Source organism: Tupaia chinensis, unplaced genomic scaffold, assembly GCF_000334495.1.
Source record: "Tupaia chinensis unplaced genomic scaffold, TupChi_1.0 Scaffold143594_1, whole genome shotgun sequence".
Classification (NCBI taxonomy): Eukaryota; Metazoa; Chordata; class Mammalia; order Scandentia; family Tupaiidae; genus Tupaia; species Tupaia belangeri.
In genome coordinates, this window is record NW_006203440.1 from 1 (window position 1) to 9,420 (window position 9,420).

Here is a 9,420-nt window from a genome sequence, read left to right on the forward strand (position 1 = left end):
CCCTAGACATAGTTATCAGGCACAAAGAACTCGGCTTGTGAGTAAATTAGATCGTTTTGAGTATTCTTTAGAACCCTCAAATTTTCCAAATTCCTTGAGTGATAATAAAAGATTAGTTAATGAATACAAATGTGATTCTGAACATAGCCAATGTCAGTGTGAGAATCCACTTCTCCCAGGACAATCCAAAAAGCCATTCAGTGGTGACAAAATTGAATTGCTTATCCTAAAGACCAAGAAAAATCTAGAGGAGTGTACTGAAGAATTACCAAACTCTATGAAAAAGGATTATAGTCCCTGCTCATTAGATAAACTGGAAGCAGAAAGATCATGGGAAAATATTCCTGTTACTTTGTAAGTAAGTGATAGTGGAAAAATTGTTCAGTTACCTTAGTGAAAAATATGTGACCATCTGGTTTATTCTTTAATAACTTGCATATTATTATTATACATATAATTAGTATATTATACATATTATTACATAATTAATGTTAATAACTAATTTTATAAAACATAGCTTTCAGTGTTGCTTTAATAGCACTTTTTATTTGTTTCTACAAGATGGTACCTTTTTTCATAACAGTTTCAGAAGATGATTTCTCTAAATCACAGTTGGAAGAAAGTATGATTCCTATTGCTAGGTCACTTCAAAAGGCTCTGCACCATTTATCTCATCTGAGAGACCTGGTTGATGGTAGCTGTGGGAAACAGTCACCGAAAGTGTGAAGAGGAGAATTAAAGTGTCTACACAATAAATAGTCACTACTATGTATTTTTTTCCCTATTATTTAAACTGACAGAATAATTGTAAGTCATACATTCTTCTGTGATTGGTCGAAGTATTTCATATTTTTAAACACCAACCCTGAAAATATAAATTTTATGACCCATCTTCATTTTGTGCCAAAATGCTAGAATGTGAAATGGAAGGACCCACAATATATCATAAAGTCTTACTTTGGTCTTCAGGTTAGCAAATATCTACTGTTATCTCCTCTTCTGGATGATTTCTATTGTTGAAGCTTACCTGAACTTAAGTTTTCTTCAGCATCCTTATTAGTGTATCTTAACGTTCTGCTTCATTAAGAAACCTGGTTTTTATCAGAAATCTCTTGCATTAAACAAACCGATTTGGTATAGTTAGCATCTACTTTTAAGCAGCTTAAAGTAATATCAAAATAGTTACAGTGTATTGTATATGGAAGTCTATTTAAGCTTTCATAAATAAAATATTTAAGACAAAAAAAAGTTTTAGTTTTATAACGGGGGTGGGAGTTGGGGTGGGGATGGGAGAGTGGAGGGTGGGAAGGAGGGGGTGAGAACCCCAAAGATTCTAAGTCACAAAGTCACTTCCTAAGTGTGTCCACTTAGATCCCTCTCCCCCTTAATCATTCCAGTGGGGACAATAACTCCCTGGAAGACCAGCACCCTCCCAATCCCGGCTTTGCCTAGAGCAGGGTACAGGGCTTCACAGCCGCTCCTGCGCTACAAAGTCTGCCAGGTGGGAGCAGGGAACACGACTCTGCCCGGTCTCCAACTATCTCCAGGATGTGGACCTTGGAGAAAGCAGTCTGGGCCGCCACGGGACTGCAGAGACCAGACCCGCTGGGCCCCAGGGGCTGCCCTTCTGCTCAGTCTCCCCAGGGGCTGCCCTTCTGCTCAGTCTCCGCTACCGCCCCGAAGCCCGACTCCTCCGCCGGAGGCCGCAGTGCGGGTGTCTCGCAGGTCGTGGAAGGCTCAGGGAGTTCCCTGGCGCCGGGCAGTGCGGGTGTCTCGCAGGTCGTGGAAGGCTCAGGGAGTTCCCTGGCGCCGGGCATCCGGCTCCGCTGCCGGCGGCTCCGCGTTCCGGTCATTTCTTCAATCTGTTTGTCTTTGACTTGAAGTTCATATGAAAACCAAAGAGTTTACACAAAGAAGCGGCAGCGAAATCCAGGAAGCAAGAGTCTTAATGGATTAAAAGGAAGTGTGGCTCTATGACCTCGTGGCGCAATGGTAGCGTGTCTGACTCCAGATCAGAAGGCTGCGTGTTCAAATCACGTCGGGGTCATTCATGTCCATTTTACGCCCCTCCCACCCATGGACTACAAGGTTTAAACTGTTTGTAATTCCATATTCTTGAACAAAAAGTACAGTGTCCTTTTCCAGTACAATGAGACTACTCAAGGATGTGCCACGTTGTCCTGAGTCAAGTCTGGAAATTGTGGTGGCAGATACTCTGATTCTGCTGACTGTTCCCACTTCCTCCGGGCACCTTGGCATCTTTGCCATGTCACAAGTCACCAGGAAAGCAACTTTTGAAAAACAACAAAAACATAACAACACAGTAGCAAACAGAAGGGGACAGAAAGAGTTCACAGAGAATAAAATGTGAAGTATTTTTCAATATATATAAAGAACCTTCTTTCACAATAAAAATGCACATTAAAATTTTTAATGAGTTATCTTCAACCTATAAGGGTTTGTGTGTGTGTGTGTGTGTGTGTGTTTCTTTTTTCAAAATTTGCTATGGGGAAGGTACTGTACTCCCCACACATAGAGGTAAAGTGAGAAACCACTCCCTAGCAGGCATGCCCACTGCTGCAATCTCTTCTCCTTCATTCTCTGGGGATTTTGGGCACCCATGTACATGCTCCCACAAACTGTTGTGGGACTAGAACTGCTCTGTCAGTCAGGTAGAATCCAGCTATCTAGGCCACCACACTACCAGCTGGCCCAAGAGTCTGCAATTGAAAAGTTTACACTACAGTGCTTTGCTCACAGCCTTAAAGCTACGAAACCTTAATGATATAAAGGAGAATGAGGATTAAGGCCTTAAAGAAAAAAAAAAATATATATATATATTTAAATATATATGCTTTATAGTTAAAAATATGTAAATATATATATATATATATATATTTTTTAGAACAGTGTTAGGTTCACAGTAACATTAAGCAAAATGTATAGAGATATCCCTTATACTTTCTTCCCCCACTTACACATAGTCACCCCGAAAGTTCTATTATTTGTTACAGCTGATAAACTTCCATTGACATATCATTATCCCTCCAAGTTCTCAGTGTACATTAGGTCTCACTCTTGGTCATGTACATTCTGTGGGGTTGGAAAAATGTTTAGTTACATGTATTCGCCATCATAGTATCATACAGAGTAAGTTCACTGCCGTAAAAATTCTGTACGCCATCTACTTATCCCTCCCTACCCATCCCCGGCCCCTGACAACCACTGATCTGTTTACTATCACCATTGTATTCCTTTTCCAGAATGTTATATAGTAGGAATCACACTGTATGTAGCTTTTTCAGATTGGTTTCTTTCACTTAGTAATATACATTTAAGATTCCTCCGTGTGTCTTTTCATTTCTTTTTGATAGCTCATTTCCTCTTAGTGCCTAATAATATTACATATTCCCTTCAACATCCACTCCTGAAAGATTTTGCTCTGCCACCATCTCTTCTGCCTCTTTAATATTATCTCTACAGAATTCGTAGAAACATGAATAGATTTTTCTCAAAGTAAAGAATCCCTGTCTTAGTCCATTAATGCTGCTATAACAAGGTTGAGGTTTATTTTTGGTTTTGTTTTTGTTTCCTGTGTTTCTTTTTTCTTTTTGAGAAATATATTTTTGCTACAGGGCACATGCGTTCACCAGAGAGAGACAGAGACAGAAAGCGAGAAATCAGTCATCAGGAGAATAGCCATGACATAATTCCTTCTCCTCCACTCTCCTCTTGAGATTTTGGGCATGCATGCACACACACCAGGCATGAGTTTCAAGCCACTGGATCCAGGACAGGAACCACAGTTGACCATGTGGGAATCTAGCACCTTTAACTACTATACCACCTGCTATTCCCAAGCTGAGTAATTTATAAAGAACAGAAATCTATTTCTCACAGCTGGAAGCTGGAGTGGCCAAGATCAAGGAACAGGCAGGTTTGGTATCTGGGAGGGCTTGCTCTCTGCTTCAAGATAGTGCCTCCTTGCTGCATCCTCACCTGACAGAAGAGACAAATGGGCAAGTGCCAAGCAGTTCTCTGAAGCCTCTTTTATAAGGCATTAATACAGTGAGGATACAGCCTTCCAAAAGGGCCCACCTTTTAACAACATCATTTAGGGTTCCAATGTATGAAATTTTCTTTGAGAGATTTTTTGCCATAGGGTACATGCACTTGCCGGAGAGAGAGACAGAGAGACAGAGAGAGAAAGCAAGAAATCACCCCCCAGGGGGATGGCCATGCCAGAGTCCCTTCTCCTCCATTCTCCTCTCAGGATCTTGGGCACACACACGCACTCAGCATGAGTTTTAAGGCACCCGGTCTGCAACTCAAACTGTGGTCAAGTGAGGTCTAGAAATGTAACTATTACACCATCTGCTCGTCCCCTGCTTGCAGTTTTTATTCCTACCTGATGCACTCTAGGCAGGGGTGCACATGTCCAATAACCCCCAGTGAGCCTCGTCTGCCTCAGCACTTAGTAACCACCATACCACCTGCCAGCCCCTGTGCCTCAGCACTTCTATCACTGGGACTTTGAATCAGAATCTCCTCAGGAGTTCTTATCTTCCGTGACCAGGCCCAGAGAGTGGCAAGGCCAGAGATTCTCAGCCTGGGAAAAGGAGACCCCCAGTCTACTTCCCTTTCATGGAACAGATGGGGATTCATGCACCATGGACATCTTCAACGTGGGCGTGAGGCCTTTCCTGTGAGTTGTGAGGAGCAGCTGGGCCTGAGGGAGGTCCTCTCACTTTCCAGGGACTTCCCAAAGGTGTCTTGCTCAAGAAAATCCCTGAAGTCCTCTCATGTTCATTCCATGCTGTAGAGATGCTGCTTGCTCCATTCTGGACTCTACTCAGCTACCATGGATGTCTCCATCCCTTATCCCTAAGTCTGGGCTGGGAGGTGCTTTTGGGGTTCCCAGTGAAGGGCAGAGCAACTTTGGATTCAGACTCTTGCCTCTGAGGGTGAAAATTTGCATAATCTGGATGGCAGTGGTGTTGGGGAGTAGGAAGAGCCAGGTACAGCCAATTAGGGCAACAGCCAGTTCAGAAGAGGGGTCTCAGGACTTGAGCATGAGCCACTGAATGGGCCCTGGAGACTGCCACTGAGCCTCCTCCCTCTCCCGCAGACTGTACTTGGTCTCTCCCTTGCAGCAGCCTAGAGTGCCTCGCTAATCCTTAGCATCACCCAGCAATCAGTGAGGGGCCAGGAAGGAGATGAAGTAATGGCAGAGAATAAGAGGTTTTGAGAGGACATCCCAAAGGAGCCTGCAAACAGCCCTTCAGCTAAGGCAGAAGTTCTATGCTAGTGTTGGGAGTTTTAGGAGACCTGGCCCCATCTCCAACCCAGGTGCTCAGGTGGCACTGCAGATAGACGTCCTGCCAGGTGCTAACAGTGCATTGGCTTGTGCCGGTGCGCGGGATGGGCAATCAGTATTCTGCAAGACTCTATTTGAATCTACACAGATGTCTGATTTGCATGTACATGTGTGCATCTGTCCCCGGATAAGGCTTCTTGAGAGGGACTATTGTGTGCTTGCAGAAGTGTGTTGCTGGGCTCTTGCAGCCGCACCCATCTTCATCTAGAATATCCACTAGTGCAGGAAAAAGTGCTTCTGGAATCCTAACCAACGGAGACTGATACCAGCGATTTGGCAAGATAAGAGGTAGTTCCAGTTTTCAACTTTGTTCTTGTGGATTATGTTCAGGACACATGGGTCTACTCAAGAGGACAAGCCCTTTATGGGAAAACACCTTGATATCCATCTACATCCACTGGTTATTTTGACATGCATGATTTTATTATACTTAATATAGACCACATTAATGATATACTTAGCAAGGCTTTTTGCCATAGGGCTCGTGTGCTCACCAGAGACTGAAAGAGAGACAGAGACAGAAAGAGGGAAAGTAAAAAAGCACACGCCCACCCCTGGGTGGTGGTGGCTATGCTATGCTCGTCTCCATTCTCCTCTCAGGGTTTCGGGCACACATGCTCACACGCCCAGCATGATTCTCAAGCCACCAAGTCCCAGATTTGAATGGTGGAATTGGCCATGTGGGATCCAGCCCTTTAACCTCCACTTCACCTGCTGGTCCTGAATGACTATAATATTAATATTTAAATAACATTAACATGATAGTGATGTTTCAATCACTGTTTCATTACACTTAGTTTATGAGTCTTATAAGTTGCAATGGGATTAAATAAATTGACACTTTATTTGATAGTAAGATTTGATTTCTTTGTAAGAATTAATAAAGAATTACATAATAAATGTTTTTACTTTCTTTTAATCTGCTTTATTTGGCCCAATGAGCCCCTCTGCGCCCTCAAGTTTTCTAGGACTACCAAAAGCACTGGTTATAGTGGTAGAGGGGTACCAGGAATGGACAGTCCCATGTAACTCTGAGTTGGTTTTCTACAGGTGGTGAGTTCATTATAGCCCTGAAGTTTCCAGACCTTTGTATAGTACTATCAGCCTGGTGCTTCCTGTCAGTGCTGGGGTCTGTAGAGCAGAAACACCAGGCCAACAGAAGCACTGCATGTGTAGACACAAGTAAGAGGTTGGGCCAGGGCCCTCACATACATTCTTGATGCCCATGAAAATGTCTTGACAGGCTGCAATGCTGAGTGCTGATATAAAGTTTGTAGCACAACAGATCTCAACACATTTTAGTGGGTTTGTTTCGTGCAGAGTTACTGCGAAGAAAATACAGACATATTGAATGACTGAGCAGATCAGTAGTGGGACATTTTGGCGAGTTGGGGTCTCACTGAGAAGAAAAGACATTCAACTATGGAATGGATGAAGACAAGAAAGAACTCCAGGGTAAAACAAGCAAACACACTGTCGGCGTCCGCCCCCAGGCTTAGCGCTATTATGGAAGAAGCAGAAAAGATGAGACAAAAAGATAGAGTGGAAACGGACACAGGCAGCCTGAGCCTAGGTAGCCCAAGCAACTTGTGCCGCCCAGACAAACTGGACGTCTTTATTTATAGTACAAGAAGACATTACACATGTGTGTTTCATGATACTTCATGGATTGGTTGCTAGGTTACAGACAATAAGAAGCCATTAACAAATCTATAAGAGATTAGTCACACCCAAGGCAAGGTGTATCCCTTGGCAGTAATCCCATCTAGAGTAAATCTCATCTTCCTTTCTAATGCAGAGAACTAGCTGTTAGGTATGGGGAAGGAGCTAAAGAACTTCTCCATAAGGAGTGAGCCACCACACCCAGAGTAGGCTAAAGAACCTTTCAGATGCAGAGCAGGGATTGGATTTTACTATTTGGGGTCAAGATGTTTCTTGAAGTCCATCAGATGTGTCTGTTGGAACGCCCCTAGTAATTTCCACCCTTGCTCTGTCTGCAGCCAAGGTCAGGGAAAGACAAGTTACAAGGTTCTGCCAAACCCCAAAAGAGCATGTGGTGTTTGCTCAGCACATGTCCCCACATTTCCCCCTTTTTTGTTTTAAAGCCAACATGGCCTGAGTTGCTAGGAGGGAGGTCAGCACCAAGGGATACACACAGGCATTAGGTGACTACTATAACAATTAAGTAACATAGTATAAAATTAGTTAACATTATTTTCTTAGAAAGCAGCATTGGTGCTATGCAATTAAGGCAGTATAAGCTATTACGAGATAGATTAACTAAAATATAATTAAACGTGTAGGTCATACATGTAAAAATCCAGTCTACAGACAGTTGAACAAAGCAAATAGCATAGTTAACATTTTTTTGTTTTTGCAGGAATGAGATCCTGGTCACAAGTGTTCATTGAGTTAGCAGTCAATTTGGCACACATAGCAATGAACAAGTTCTCAGGAGTTGGTTCTTTATCTTGTTTCTTCAGCATTTCCTGAGCATCATTAGCTAATGCTTTGATGTCACCCCAAGTGCTAGGACTTGCCGTGGCTGGGCTGCACTTTCTTTTCTTGGTCCTCTCTTTCTCCTGTATGTTCAGCTGGAAATTCGGTATCGGGCTTTGCAGCGTCTGATGCCAGCTCATGGTGTGCAGGTCGTACGCACCGAGAGGGAATCCAAACTGGACCTGTAGGAGTAAGCACAGAAGCATACCCTCTTCCCCAGGTTATTAGAGGAACTGGGCCTTGCCAGGTTGGATCCGGAAGCATCCTATAGAAAACTTTAGCTTGGGGGAGCTTTTGTGAAGATGACATACGTTGCCAGGCCGTACTCCAAAGATGTGATTTTGCATCAAAAGTCAAATTTAGATGATTCAATTTAAACATGGTTAAAGAAAGCAATTTTGCAGCACGAGCAGAGGGGGGCCCTATCCCTAAATCCCCCTTTTCTTGTTTTAAAAATGTAGAGAGCGTTTGTTTTACACGTTGGTGCATACGCTCGACAATTGCTTGACCGGTGGGGTTGTATGGAATGCCTGTGACATGCTGAATACCCCACTCAGTACAGAAGTCACGAAATTTTTTGGAAGTATAAGCAGGGCCATTGTCTGTTTTCAATGATTTAGGTTTGCCCATAACAGAAATAGCAGCTAGAACGTGTCTTATTGCAGCTGCAGAATTTTCAGAAGTGTCAGCAGTCACCCACACAAATTGAGAAAAGGTGTCAATTATAACATGAAGATATTGACGAGGTGCCAATGATGGAAAGTGAGTAACATCCATTTGCCAAAGTTCATTGGCCAAAATTCCTCGAGGGTTAACTGACTCTGAAAATGGAATATGTCGGTGGCAATGATTACAAGACTTAACAATGTCCTTAGCTTGAGCCAAAGGCAGGTGAAATTGACGAGACAACGTTTTTGCATTTTGATGAAAAAATTGATGAGAAGTAAAAGGGTCTGAAAAAAGAGGACACGCGACATCACGAAGCATAGTATCTGCTTTGTGGTTCCCCTCAGACAGGAGACCTGGGATTTTTGTATGACTGCGAATGTGAGCTATAAAGAAAGAATGTCGCCGAAGGGAGATTAGGGTTTGCAAAGTTATGAAGAGGCTAAACAAATTTTTGTCCAAATGTGGGGAAAGGATGGCATTACTGATACGAGTAACTGTGAGGGCAGCATACTGGCTGTCCGTAATAATATTTATGGGTTGATCAGGAAATAGTCTGAAAGCTAGACATATAGCAGCCATTTCATTCCGTTGTACTGATGGATGAGGAGTAGTAAATTTAAATTGCCAGTTATTATCTGCATGGAAGGCAACTACTCCTCGAGTCTTATTACCATCAGTAAATAAGGTAATGCCTTTTACAGGAAATTCAGAAAGTGTAGAGATTAACTGTAACTGTGTGGTTTGTAGCATGTCTTTCAAAAATTGAAACCTAGAGTCTTTTGGGACTCCATAGGTAAATAATCCTAAATAGGATGCTAAAGCACCCTGATATACTTCAGAAAGCTCCAGGAGCCTTTGGTGATCTTCCAAAGAGC

The 9,420-nt window shown here is 43.0% G+C and overlaps 1 non-coding gene across 1 annotated transcript; it reads left to right on the forward strand.

The window, feature by feature from the left end:
- The first annotated feature begins 1,975 nt into the window (after positions 1 to 1,975).
- TRNAW-CCA (transfer RNA tryptophan (anticodon CCA)) lies at positions 1,976 to 2,047 on the forward strand. Its single transcript has one exon. It is a non-coding gene; the product is annotated as a tRNA-Trp (tRNA).
- The last annotated feature ends 7,373 nt before the right edge of the window (positions 2,048 to 9,420 follow it).